This window comes from Euphorbia lathyris, chromosome 1 (genome assembly GCF_963576675.1).
Source record: "Euphorbia lathyris chromosome 1, ddEupLath1.1, whole genome shotgun sequence".
NCBI lineage: Eukaryota > Viridiplantae > Streptophyta > Magnoliopsida > Malpighiales > Euphorbiaceae > Euphorbia > Euphorbia lathyris.
The window spans coordinates 119,940,371-119,955,186 of NC_088910.1; positions in this window are offsets into that span (position 1 = coordinate 119,940,371).

Sequence of the window (14,816 nt, forward strand, 5' to 3'; positions counted from 1 at the left end):
AAACCAAGAAGCCAAAAGACCATAGGAACAAGATGGGTCTTCCGCAACAAGCTGGATGAACAAGGGAACGTGGTAAGAAACAAAGCAAGACTTGTAGCTCAGGGCTATATTCAGCAAGAAGGTATTGACTATGGTGAGACCTTTGCCCCAGTGGCAAGGCTAGAGGCTATTAGAATCTTATGTGCATATACATCCTATATGAACTTTAAATTATTTCAAATGGATGTTAAGAGTGCATTTCTTAATGGAGTTATAAACGAGGAAGTTTATGTTAACCAACCTCCAGGGTTTGAGGACCCTAAGTTCCCAAACCACGTTTATAAACTCAAAAAGGCTCTGTACGGCCTCAAGCAAGCACCACATGCTTGGTATGAAAGGCTGACCAGTTTCCTGCTGACATAGAAATTATGTTAGAGGCAAAGCTGATACAACCTTATTCATTAAGAGAAAGGGGAAAGATACCCTGCTGGCTCAAATTTATGTTGATGATATTATTTTTGGTGCAACTAACGAGTCAATGTGCAAGGAATTTAGCAAACAAATGCAGACTGAGTTTGAAATGTCAATGATGGGAGAACTCAACTTCTTCCTTGGACTTCAAATTAAACAAGGAAAAAATGGCATCTTCATCAGTCAAGCTAAATATGCCAAGGAGATATTGAAGAAATATGATCTTGAAAATTGTAAGCCAATATCTACTCCTATGGGCACTGACACTGTCCTATGCGCTGACGAGAATGGTAAGTCAGTAGACAGCAAATTGTATCGAGGTATGATTGGCTCTCTACTTTACTTAACAGCGAGTAGACCGGACATTCAGTTCTCAGTATGCTACTGTGCTAGATATCAATCTAACCCTAAGGAATCTCATTACATAGCTGTAAAAAGAATCCTTAAATATTTGCAAAGCTCAGTGAACGCAGGTTTATGGTATCCCAACACGCATGATTTCACACTCGTTGGATACACTGACGCTGACTATGGACGAGACAAGCTTGAATGAAAAAGCACCTCTGGAGGATGTCACTTCCTAGGGAGCTGTCTTGTATCCTGGTTCAGCAAGAAGCAGGCGTCAGTAGCCTTGTCTACCACTGAAGCTGAGTACATTGCTGCTGGAAACTGTGTTGCTCAAGTCCTATGGATTAAGCAACAGCTTGAAGACTATGGTGTTCAAACAAAGATAATTGAGGTCAAATGTGACAACAAAAGTGCAATTGATCTATCAAAGAACCCAATTCAGCACAGCAGAATGAAGCATGTCAGCATCAGACATCACTTCATTAGAGACCATATACTCAAGGGTGAGATCAAGCTGACCTATGTCCCAACGGATGAGTAGCTTGCGGATATCTTCACGAAGCCGCTGGCTCATGAGCAGTTCAGCATACTGAGAGAAGCCATTGGTATGTTTAATCCTCTTCAGTAAATTCCAGTTCTAAATATATATTCATGCTGAGTGAATTTCCATGCTGAATGATTTATGCTATTACTTGCTGAGTGAATAGATGTATGTTGAGTGTTTAATGCTAAATGAATGAATATCACATGCTAAGCAAATATGCGCACTGAGTAGTTATCTCAAACTGAGCAACCAATTACTTAAACCATCCGGTTGTATAAAACTGACTACTCAGAATATAGAACGATTAGGATTCTCACACTGAGTAAATTGATCCGTTGCATTAAATGCAAAAGCACGCGTATAGCCACCTAGGATGACGTATGCGCCGAATGTGTCATAAATGCCAAGATTCTTGTCGGTTGAATATCCCAAGGGAAAAACTGACACATGGATCCGATAAGATTCATCTCTCACATCTATAAATAGTGGGCAAATCCCCACCTTTATTTCTTTGCGCTTACAGAATTCTCTGCCATTAATACTTTCTCTCTCAAAAACTTCAAATCCTTCAAATCTTCTCTGCGAAAATGATGAACGTCTCTGTAAACATCTCCGATGCCCATCACCAATCTGCTGGAAACCCTAAGCCTCCTACCCAGCATGATCAAACCAAAGCTACCACACCGAGCAAGCAAACCCAGACTGACCAAGGTACCTCCTCCAAGGGAAAGAAACCTAAGCAACGAACATATACCAGGGTCTATGAGAACGTTAGGGAATACAAGATTGACCACTCAAGGTGGTTCTCGGAAGAATTTGTGGAAACTGTGCAACCATTCTGTGAGTGGATCTCAAAGAATGGCTGGACCGAGCTGTTCTCAATAAGAGATCCTACCTACCCTGACTTGGTGAGGGAATTCTACCACCACCTTCGTGTGGCTGATGACAACCAGGACCGCTTAGTCACTAAGGTGAAGGACAAAACCATCTTCATAAATCCCACCTACTTAGCCAGCCTTCTGAAACTTAAGAATGAAGGAGCCATTCTTAGGAAGTTTGGAGATCAGGACAACACTGGGTACTCCACTACATTCTGCAAACCTACTGGCCATGCTGGAGAAATCTCCAGTACTTCAATGGGCCAACACCAAAAGATGGCACACTACCTGCTGACCAATTATATCTTCCCGAAGATAAATTGCACCAGCTCAGCAACAAACTTTGAGCAATGCTTCATATGGCATATGCTGACCTACAAGCCCATCAACATGCCAGTATTCTTAATCGCCGGCTTTCAAAGGAGCACTGGAACTCTAAGGATGGGCTCACTCATCACCAAAATCCTCCTGGACCACCAAGTGATCCTATCGGGGGAAACTAATGCCCAAGGATCAGAAATCACTGTCGCTGCCCTATTTGCTTTAAAGTTTAATCAGCCAATCAAGAAAGCGAAAGGTGCTGCTGATCAGACCGCTGAGGGAACAGTGGTCAAGAAAAGCAGAAGAACTAAGGCCCCCGCTGACAGAAAGAGGAAAGTTGTGCAAAGCACCTCTGAGGGAGCTATTCCTCCTCTAAAGAAACTGAGAGTTGTATCTAAAGGAATAGATGCTCAGCCCCAGCAAGGTCAAGCTGAGCCCAAGTCAGCTGAGAAAAGACCTAGGCAAGATGTGCCTGAGGCAGAAGAAAGAGCAGACGCTGATGAGGAATCACTACGTAAGAAACAGAAGAACTCTTCGGAGTTAAGTCCAATTGATGCTCTACCTACTACCTTCTTCGTACCCATCAACTCTCATTATGCCCAGAGTCAAGGCATTGACCCTGAGCAACAGAACGATGAAGTTGAACTGGATGATCAGTTCATTGAACAGCTAGAAGGAGAATTAGAGGAAGAAGAGCAGGATGATGAGCAAGAACAATCTGACGAAGAAAGTGGTCAGGATGACACTGAGTCAGAAAGTGAAGAGGAAGATGCTGAGCCAACTAACATTGAGTTAGCTGCAGATGAAGAAGCTGAGCACACAGAACAGCACAATACTGATCAGGAGAACCTTTTCCATCTCAATCAATTCCCGCTGATCCCACTCCTCCAAGGACTCAGGGAAAAAGACGAAGACTTATAAAGGCACATCAGACTACAGTCTTGGACTTTACTGAAAACCAACCTGAGCTGACCCATGATCCTTCACGTATCAAGCTAAAGTTCTTCAGAAAACCTTCTACTCCTCTACCAGAGCAAACTGAAAAGCAAACCTCTGTTTCTCTTCCACAGGAACAAGCCGACTTAAATGCCTCTGAAAATCAGACCAATACCGAGCAAGTTCTCGATGCCGCTGCTGAACCTAGTCCTCAGCCGACTACAGAAATTCCTACTCCAGGCAGCACTGAACCTATCCCACCTTCACCTACAAGTCAGCTTCAGACTGACTCTAAACCTATCATCAATGCTGCTGTTCAATCACTTCCCAAACCAACAGAACAAGTGCAGGTTGACACACCAAGACCAGTCACTGACCCCGCTGGCACTTCAAATGTTGAATTAAACCTAACACCTCCACCAACTGGTCAAACTGATGAAAGATCATACAACTATCTCACTGCCACTGAGTCTGGTAGAAGGATAATTAATTCGGCGCAGGCCTTGATGGACGACCTTCATCAAACCTCAGAAACTGCTGCTGGGTCTGCCAATAATGAGTCCACTCAGCTCTCACAAGTCACTCAACTTCTCAACGAGGTTCAAGGTCTCAAAGACCTGCTGAGTGTCATGACCAATATCCAAGCTCAATAACCAAAGCAGAAGTCCATCACAAAGCTGGCTGAACTCCAGCTGACTATGGTTCAACACCTTGACTCCCTTCAAGGACAATTCCAAACCTTGTCAGCTGCGAATTCTGGGTATGCCACTTCAGCTGAAGTCCACCATCTATTCAACCAGCTGCAAACTGAGCAAGCAAAGACTAACGATCAGCTGGCTTCCTACTCTCAATGCTCAGTAGAGCAGATCGGCGAAGCTGTTCGCTTGCTGAATCTAAACAAGGAAGAGATGGAAACTGACCAACTGAAGCAGAATGAAATTCTCCAGTACTCACAACGTACCTTCACCCATATACATCATTCCAACGTCCAGCGTCAGTACTATGACACAGCATTACTGAGAATGTTTCATCAGGCATTTGCTGCGCTGACAGACACCATAACTTGGGTAGGGAAATCACAAGAATATGTGCTGAGCATGCTCAGCTCATCCAACATCAAGGTTGATAAAGATGTACTGGAAGAGGGTGTCATTATTTTTTATGGCATAAATGCAAGCACCCTCAAGCTTAAAAACATGTCAGCTAAAATTACTGAAGTTGTCCAAACAAGCTCTTTCAGGCCTCCTCCTCCTCCCGATGCTGCCAAAACGGGGGAGAAAGAACAAGCTAGAAGAACTCAACAAGAGGATGCTGTTGGGAGTAGTCAGCAAAAGCCTAAGAGCAAAAAGAAATAAAACTAGCTAGCTCAACTTCTTAGTTTTATCTTCTATGTTTATTTTGCTTATGTATGCTAACTACTTTAAACTTAATACAATGCCTGCATCTTCAAATACATCAACTATGTTTATCATTTACAATGCTTGTTGATTGTATGCTGTTAACACTGTCTTGAATGCTATAAGACATTGTCTTATAAGACTCATTGAACAACAATATACTCAGCGTTCTCTGATAGTTAAATCTTTCGCTTAAAACTGAGTTAATAGAATATGTTCCATGAGCTTACCTTTATCTGAAAAACTGACCTAGGACTTACTCATTTAAACTTTAAAATGTTTAGAGTAAAACTGTGTCAGTAGCTCAACCCTTACGGGGGAGTTTATTAAGTTATAAAAGGTCAACTATCATGGGGGAGCTCAACACTGAGTTCTTCACTGAATAGTTTTGCCAACATCAAAATGGGGGAGTTTGTTGAAACACCTTTCCACATGATTTTGATTTGATAAAATTATTTAAGTATATGATTAAAAATATTCTAAACATACTAAGTTTAAATGCTTTGATTTATTATACTAATGTGTTTGTTCAATGTTAAGTTACTTGTTTATAAGACACAAATATTAAAAGGCTAAAGGCCCAAAATAAAGTCAAAACAGGTCAAGACCACTCGACCCGTGTAAGCAAAACGCTGTCGTTGTTGATAAAACGCAGCTCAGCATGAGAAGGATCGAGAAGACCTTCCTTGACTACTTCGGAACAAAGCTGCTGAGTTGAACGACAAAGAGTACAAGACAGCAGCTGAGCAAGAGCAACTTCCAGACAAAGTATTTCCACTTCGGGTAAAGTTGAGAAGACACAGAAAGCTGTCTGGTTGACTTTGCCGTAAAAGGAGAGACATTCTGCTGGACTGACCAAAAGCTACTCATCACTGACCGAAGACAGAAGATGCAAGAATCTGATTGGCCAACGGCACTGAGCGTGTACTGAGTGACAACGACATCAAGCCGTTTCCCTCCAACGGTTATTTCGAAATTCGAAATCACCGAATGCCTCAAGTGTCACTATAAATAGGCCTTTCAGTTGCTTCATTCGATGCAGATCTTCAACTAGCCATTACGCTGACCAAATTCACACTTGAAGTTCTGTGAGAAAAAGCAAAGCAAATACTTACACCAATTTCCAGATTATTGTGTAAAAGTCTAGAGTGATTTCCAATCATCTAAAGTGTCTTAGCAATTGTTGTTTAGGACAATCTTATTATCAATTCTAGAAATAGAAAGGAGAGGCTGAGTACTCGGTTATAGTACTCAGCGGTAGAATAGGAGTGAGTAGAGGTATAGAGGAAGGTACTCTTGTTATACTCAGCTTCTAGTTGTAAAAGGTTTGGTGCTCTACCTTTAAAGAGCTCAGTAGAGAATTCGAAAGCTCGGAACGTGTTCTGGGGACAGGACGTAGGCATAGAGGCCGAACCTGGATAAATCTGCTGAGTAACATCTTTCTAACCTTAAACTCCTTTGATATATATATTGCTTGCTTAAAAACTGACTAAGTAAAGAGGTCACGCTGAGTTGTGTGCATTGAGTATCTGAGTTCAGGAATAGACTCAAGTACTATCTCCTGACTCAAGGAAAGAAGCTGACTTAGTCACCAGTTGACTAAGCTAGTGCCTTAAGTTCACTCAGAGCGCTGTGTAAACCTTTTTCAAAGAAAAAGAAGTCAGCCTCAACGTACAAAATTTTAAATAGTTCTTATGCCCCCCCCCCCCCCTTGGAACTAACTTGTTACGTTATAAGGGACCAACAATTAGTACAATTAAATCAAAGCACTTAAATTTAATTGTCTTAATCATGGATTAACTTAAATAATTTTGTCAAATCAAAATCATGTGGAAAGGTGTTTCCACATGCACGGGGTGCTTGCTTAAGTCCATATAAGGATTTTTTAAGTAAGCACACATAAGTGGGATGAACCGGATCACGGATACCTGGCGGTTGAGACATGTACACTGTTTCATATAGGTCACCATGTAAGAAGGAATTCTTGACATCAAGTTGGTGGAGACTCCAATTTTTAGAGAGAGCGATGCTAAGAACGGCTCGGATGGTGGCAGGTTTGACAACGGGACTGAAAGTCTCTCCACAGTCTATACCAGCTTGTTGTCCAACGCCATTGCCGACAATGTGTGCTTTGTGATGAGCAAATGAGCCGTCTGAATTGTATTTAAGCCTGAAAAGCTAGAAACTTGGAATAACATTAGCATTAGACGGACAGGGTACTAAGACCCACATCTTATTTTTAATGAGAGCATCGTATTCATCGTGCATAGCTAATTTCCAATTATGGTCATTTAATGCATTATTATGGCTAGTGGGTAATGTGAAGGTTTTTATTGGGTATGAGTGTGTAAGTTCAAAGGCTTCTTTGGTTTGAAGATGCCATGTTAAGCTCGGGTGCGTATCTGAGGAGAGTAAGGTGGTATGGGTGTCGGGGGGTACTGCTGGATGTGAAGTAGTGGATGGTGAGTGGGGAGGAGTAGGATTTGGATTTGGAGAGTGGGGAGAGGACATAGGAGTGTTTAGGGAGGCTTGCTGGAAACGCCAGAACGAGAGTGGTGGGGATTAGACCGGGAAAGATGGCTGGGCCGGAGAGCTGGGCGCAGCAAGAGAGTCGTGCTGGGCCGCGTTAGGCGTAGCTGGGTCAGCAGGAGGCTGTCCGCTGTAGTGTGTTCCAAGAGTGGAGGGGAAGATTGTATGGTGGCATGTAGTGTTGGTCCCGTGTAATTAGTTCCAAGGGGGGGTTAGGAACTAATATAACTTTTTCGCTTAATTATGCTGACTTAATCAATTCTTTAAATTACCTAACTCAGTTTTAGTCAGCATGGCCGAGAGGGATGTAAGACAGCTTTAGTCAGAGGCTGACTAGAACCGTTTTACTTTGCGAGTTGGGAATTAACACTTAGGTCAGCTTCCAACTCAGCACTCTGATTACTCAGTGTCAGCTTATACAATTTATATCCTGAGTAATTTAAGCAAGCAACACATACATATATATATTGAGAGAAAGGGTTAGAAATTACTCAGCAGATTTATCCTAGTTCGGCCTCACCGCCTACGTCCAGTCCCCAGAATCCTTCTGGGATTTTTCAATCCAATACTGAGCTCTTTAAAGGTAGAGCACAAACCGTTTACAAGCAATTGAGTATGCAAGAGTACCTTCCTCTATTCGTCTACTCAACTCCTACTGAGCGCTATAACCAAACACTCAGATTTTCTCTACCACTGAGTACTAAAACCGAGTACTCAGCACCACTCTCTCAACTTTTACAATTGATACAAATCTGTTCTTTCTAGATGAAGAACACTTTAGATGAATACAAATTCAATCTAGACTTTTACACAGAAATAGGAATTTGGTGTAAGGTTTTCTTTTCTTGTTTGAATGTGCTTTGTATGTATGCTCTTTTTTCTTTTGTACTTCGGCAAAGGATCCAAGAGTTGGACTTGTCCTTTTATAGTGAATTTTTGATGCCTCAATCATTTGAATTCGGATGTAACTGTTGAATTCAAACGGCTCCTTGCGTCATTCACTGGTCAGCATACAGAGTTTGCAGGCGAATCCTATCGTCTGAAATTAGCAGGCGTCAGGCTTGTCTTCTTCCGCTAGGTTCGTCTTTTAGCGCCAGTTTCATCTTTTAGCCAACGGCCAGTTGACCCATGCATCTCGAAACTGTCTCCGTGCGTAATTCCAAAGCTTCTGTATTGGTGCAGACAATTGTCGGATCTTGTCTTTTTGCAAACGAATCATTCGCACTTTCCTGATGAACACTCAGCTTGACTCTAATAGACGTTGCCTTCGATCTTTGTCTCTGGCGAGGCTGAGTCATATTCTACTCAGCTTCTTCGGTCAGCTTCGTCTTCAAGCGTTTGTTCTGAAGAGGACTTTTCTTCTATTATGCTGAGTTGTGTTCCACTCAGCTTCTTTGGTCAGCTTCATTTTTAAGCGTTTGTTCTGAAGATGACTTTTCTTTTATTATGCTGAGTCGTGTTTTACTCAGCTTCTGTGCCTCATGCTGACTTCATTTTGTCGTACTTTTTATTTCTGTTCACTTAATATTATACTCAACATTGAACAAACACATTAGTACAATTAAACCAAAGCACTTAAATTTAATTACCCCTTAATCACGGATTAACTTAAATAATTTTGTCAAATCAAAATCATGTGGAAAGGTGTTTCAACATGTAGGGGTAGTAGTCCTACACTTAGAAATTCATAGGAAGATGAACTAGGTTGATTGAGATTAGAGAAGGGAAATTTGGACTCATAAAAAATAACATGTCTCGATACAATAATTTTATGAGTTGATAATTCATAACACTTATATCCGCGATGATGTGATGGATATCCGAGAAAAATACAAGGTGTCGAGCGGGCTTGTAGTTTATTGCATGAGGTGGATGGAATTAAGGGGTAACATAAACAACCAAAAACCCGAAGATGCGAGTAGCTTGGAACTCGATGACAGAGAAGGGTGGTGGGTGTTTGAAGGTTAATTTGGTTATTGGGGAGGATATTTAGTAGGTAGTTGGCCATGTGTAAGGCATGGTGCCAAAATGAGGTGGGAAGGGAGGCGTGGGCTAGGAGAGTGTGAATGATGTTGTTGATAGTGCGAATCTTTCGCTCGGCTTTCCCATTTTGCAGAGATGTGTAAGGGCATGAGAAGAGAAAAGTCATTCCATGAGAAGCACAAAAATTATGAAATGAGCTATTGTTATATTCTCTTCCATTGTCACATTGCAAACATTTTATGTCTCTTTGAAATTGGGTTTTGACATAAGCATGAAAGCATATGAAAATGGAAAACACATGTGATTTGTTAGCAATGGGAAAAGTCCATAAGAAATTTGTGCAAGCATCAAGAAAAAATACATAATATCTATGGCCACTCGAACTGAGTGTGGGTGACGTCCATAAATCACTATGGATAATATCAAAGGGCATAGATGTTACGGATTGAGAAGCATAAAATGGTAATTTAACTTGTTTCCCCAAAGGACAAGATTCACAAAAAAAAAATTATCCCGAAATTTATTATAATCAATCAAATTAGTCTGACGAAGGGAATTAAAAATAGGAGCGCCCGAATGACCAAGGCGATTATGCCATATACCGGGAGAGAAAGCTGCAAAAGAAGATGGGGAGGAGGTGCTGAACACGGAACTTGTTGTCACAGAATATAGATCACCTGTGCTATCACATCTCATTAAAGGCATCCCTGTCTGAAAATCCTTCACAGAAAAGCCAAACGGATCAAATTCAACCGAAACATAATTATCAATAGAAAATTTACGTACAGAAACAAGATTTTTGATGAGTTTAGGAGCATGAAGTACGTTGTTTAAATTTAAGGGTGGGTGTGGTGAGGGTAATAATGAATTTCCACAACCATAAATGGGAATTGTATTTCCATTTCCAACAGTAATAGTACAATTATATGCGACGTTGCTCCGATGTCCATGTACCATTGAACATCGGGTTGTTCAGTAGAGAGGGTGTGCATAGCCTCATCGATGTCGGTTGGAGCCTAAGAAGAGACACTTGGGGCTGTTGAAGCGATATGGGCTTGCTGCTGCGGCCTTGGGCCTAAAATACTGGCCTGTTGAGGTGGGCGGGGAGTTGGGCGGTACGGGTAAGGCGGGCTGTTCCAAGCACCCCATTGAGCCCATAAAGGTGGATAGGCCCATGGGGCAGGGGATTACTGAGTCCCATACTGCTAGGCGTTGTGATGCCCACCCCCGCGGTTTCTGCTCTGGATTCCACGACCCCCATATCATCCGCCGTGATGAGAATTCCGGCCATAGTTAGGACATGCATCGCAGTCAGTTGATGGAGGGCAGTGATTCAGTGCAGTGGTGGTGATCATGGCGGAGGGCTCAATCGAGGAGGCTGCCTTCTTTGCCCTCACCATTTCCTCGAGCACTAACATAGACCAAGCTTTGTAGAAGGGGGGAAGAGGGTCACCATGATGGATTTGGGAACCAACCATAACATATGCATCCGTGAGCCCGGAAACGAGTTGTAGCACAAGACGATCATTAGATACGGGATTGCCAACATTTGCCAATTGATCGGAGAGAGACTTGAGGTGTTGGCAGTACACGGAAGCATTGGGAAAATCCTCCATTTGGAGGTGAGAGAACTCTTGTTTAAGGTAAAAGGCTCGAGAATTTTTATTATCCGAGAAAATTTCTTTCAAGTGAGACCACGCCACCTCCGCATTAGAGTTTGGCTCGATGATGGTGTGGAGAAGATCAATGGATATAGTTCTACAAATCCATTGAAGAACAACGGAGTCAATACGTTTCCAGAGAGCAGGATCCGTTCTTTTGGCAGCGAGGTATGCGGCCTGTTCCGTAGCATCAGTAGGCGTGATAATATGATCCAGGACTTGAAAGGCTTGGGCATGGATTTTGAATAACTCTGTCCAAGTCGTGTAATGTCCCTTTTCGATTTCAAGAGGAACTTTAATAAAAGCAGTAATATTAGAAACAGTAAGGGCTGGATGTATGGGAGAAAAAGGAGGAGTATTGGATTTGTCAGTCATGGTGGCCGGCGGGGAGGGAGAGGATCGGCTTCTTTGAGAGGGACTAGTTTGTAAACCCTAGTCTGCTGATGTAACAGATAAAATATAGTAACCGATAAAATGGTAACAGCAAGTTGACTTATTCTAATAGAAACAACTCAAACAGATAAAATATAATGTTCACGAGTAATATAATTCACCAAAAGTTATTCAATAATGTTCTTAAGTCATATAACCTCAACACCGTTTAAGTCACGAACCTAACTATGAAGAGATGGCATGTTGTGGGTACATGTGCCATCTATACTTTTGACATGTTCCCGAGCATTAAAATTTGGGTGGCGATTCTGATATAAATAATCTAACCTTAAAACATAATAAAAAAAGGATTAAAAAATCTTCAAAAGAGTGCATGCACCGGAAGGGACACACTAAGCGTCATCCTTAAAAACAAGTAACTAGCATTTTTTTTACTACTTGAAAGTGCATTTGTTGTTGGACCAACGCGCTTCCACTTGCGCATGAAAGCCACTCTCTCCTCATCCGATAAAAAAAACTAGGTGTGTTTCTTACCTTTGCTAGTGTAGTTGTCGTTCCTCTTTTGCCTCCTTTTTAACAAAGAATACTAACCAAATTTGAACACCCTCCATATACGGATACCAATTTTTTCCACCTTTAGTGGTTACTAACCACTGGTTATACACACATAACTAATGTTAAGAATTTGCAGATCAGTCCTTTTTTATGTCCACTAGAGGTGAGCATCAGTAATGGTTGGACATCCAACCACCAACTCATACTTTTATATTAATATAAAAATAAAAATAAAAAATTAAATTATAAATATAATTACATATATATTTTTTATATTGAATAACTCAAAGTTTTGACAGAAGATTTTGTTGGTCATGGTTGGCACACCAATAACAATCTGTCACATCAATATATTTGGAGCCCAAAACACTGTCCAACCATGAACACTATCTAAAATCAAACACTCTTCATTTTATGTATTTTAATGGTTGGAGAGTGTTTTATAATTTTAAATATTTGCAGAATGGTCCTTCCCTTAAACCAGTAAAGATGCTCTAAGCTACCATTTACATAATGCACCAACTAATTATGTGTAAAACACTTTTTTTTTTTTTTTATAACCAAAGTGTAAAACACATTTAATGTACCTATTTCATAAGAACCAAATATTCCCAAAAATAAAGGTATGAAGATTAAACATGTATTAAATTGATAAATTTTGTCAAATTGAGAGCCAAAGTAACATTTTTCCAAAAAGAGCAATTTCAACAAATTAAGTTTTGTGATTTTCTAATAAATTAGACTTTGATCACAACCAATAAATTGATTAAATTGACAACAATTTTTAAGTTTAGTGTATATAATTGCTTTCCATTTTTGTCCAAAGCAAGAGGTGTTATAATGCAATTAGTATAAATATATAATTAAGAAGAAGAAGATAACATAGGATTCCAAAATGAAGCCAACTAGCTCATGGCTTATTCAATAATTGATACTCTCCACCTTCTATTCACTGTTTCAACTTCAGATTAGCCCACCTAATTTCATTTTATCTCATAAATGTCCTCTTAATTATTTGATTTATATGGTATAACCACCTTAATTGCTTTTTACATGACCAAACTACCCCCATATAGTAATTCCATATAATGTACTTGTGTTCCTCAGTATTTATTTATGATAATTTCCAAATTCATGTTTTTAGATGAGGATAAATCTTGGCCGTTAAACATTCAAAATGGTACCATCTTACTAATAACGTTGGCAAATTGGATTAATTGTAGACATCATTAACGAAACTACTTTTTTAATCATGAATTATGTTATTTTCACTACACACGTTTATATAATATTATTACTCACCAATAATAGACTATAAATCATGAAAAGAATTAAAAACATTTTAAAAATTATCTTGTATCCGTCACATGTACAAAAAGAAAAAACTATAATCTCTAAATATTTCATCAAACTTAAAAATATTTCATCTTTAAATCTATTATGAAATTATAAAAAAAACGTATTTTTTAATAACTAACGAATATGTAATTAGTGTAGAGCATAAAAACATGACATTTATGTTTTTTTTTATGATGTTTGATACTGGTCCAACTTTCTACAATTGTATTATTTTGGATCTTGAGGATAAAATTGTTATTGTCTAACAAGGTTAAGAGCATTGTACATTATCCCATTGTTCAAGCTAAACTAGATTTTGAATAAAGTTATTAATTTCTGACACAACAGCACAATTTAAAGAGGTAGCGTGACTATTTAATATGAATAACATTTTTATGTCATTTATATCATATAATTATATGAAATTATAAATTAAATTGATGTAGATTGAAATCGACTGAGAGTTTTAATCGTAAACTCACAAAGAATACAAACTTCTTTAGCTAAACTAGAAGGTTGAATAAACCCAAAAGGATGATATCCTTGCTCCAATGGAGGCTTCAAATTCAGTAATCATCAAAGTTAGGAAACATTACAAAATGAGGAGAATATATACTATTCCCAAATAAAAGATAAAAGACTAAAAGGCCCCCCTAGGGTTACTAACAGCTAAGGAACCATAGGGGTAAGGTAGGAATTACATAAAGATAGATAATAGGGTAATTAAGTTAAATGGTAAAGTGGTAAATAGTTAAGTGGTAAAACAGTAAATAGAGGGTGGCAGATATTGTTCCTAACAAGAAGAACTTGGGGAGGAAGTATTCCTCCACCCTGGTACGCCCCGCGTAGGGTGGCAGATATTGTTCCTAACAAGAAGAACTTGGGGAGGAAGTATTCCTCCACCCTGGTACGCCCCGCGTAACCTTACTCACGCCCTGCGTGGTTGTGTCTCTAGGCTTGGTGGCTCTCGTTGGGCATTCACACGCATGGCGCCCCCGACAGTACGCCCCGCGTCCTTTACCTCCTGGACGGAACTCTCCCCGAAATCCTGGTCCACGCTCCGTGCCTCAGAGGGCACGCCCCGCTTATATGACCCGCTGGGCTGTTCCCCTGATATTGTGTTCTTCACACCCCGTGCCCCCTTACGTGCGCTCCGCGTACTCAGCTTCTCGTGCTTGATTTCATCTCCCTCGGTTAATTCTCTCCGGGTCTCGTCTTTCGGTTCCGGATCCGCCTTCGGAGGACGGATGCCCTCATCATACTCTCCTTCTTTTAAAAAGTTGGACCCCAACTCAATGATAGAACAAGGATGACTCATTTCCAAGGTTGATGTTCCGCTCACCCCATTAGCAATACTCTTCTCTTGGCTCGGGTTACCCGTTATTAGCAATCTGACGGGCTGCCCAATGTTGGCATCTTCTAGCGGCGTTGGTTCTCGGCTAGGGCACACAATCAAGGCGGCTTTCTTTTCTCCCTTGGTAGG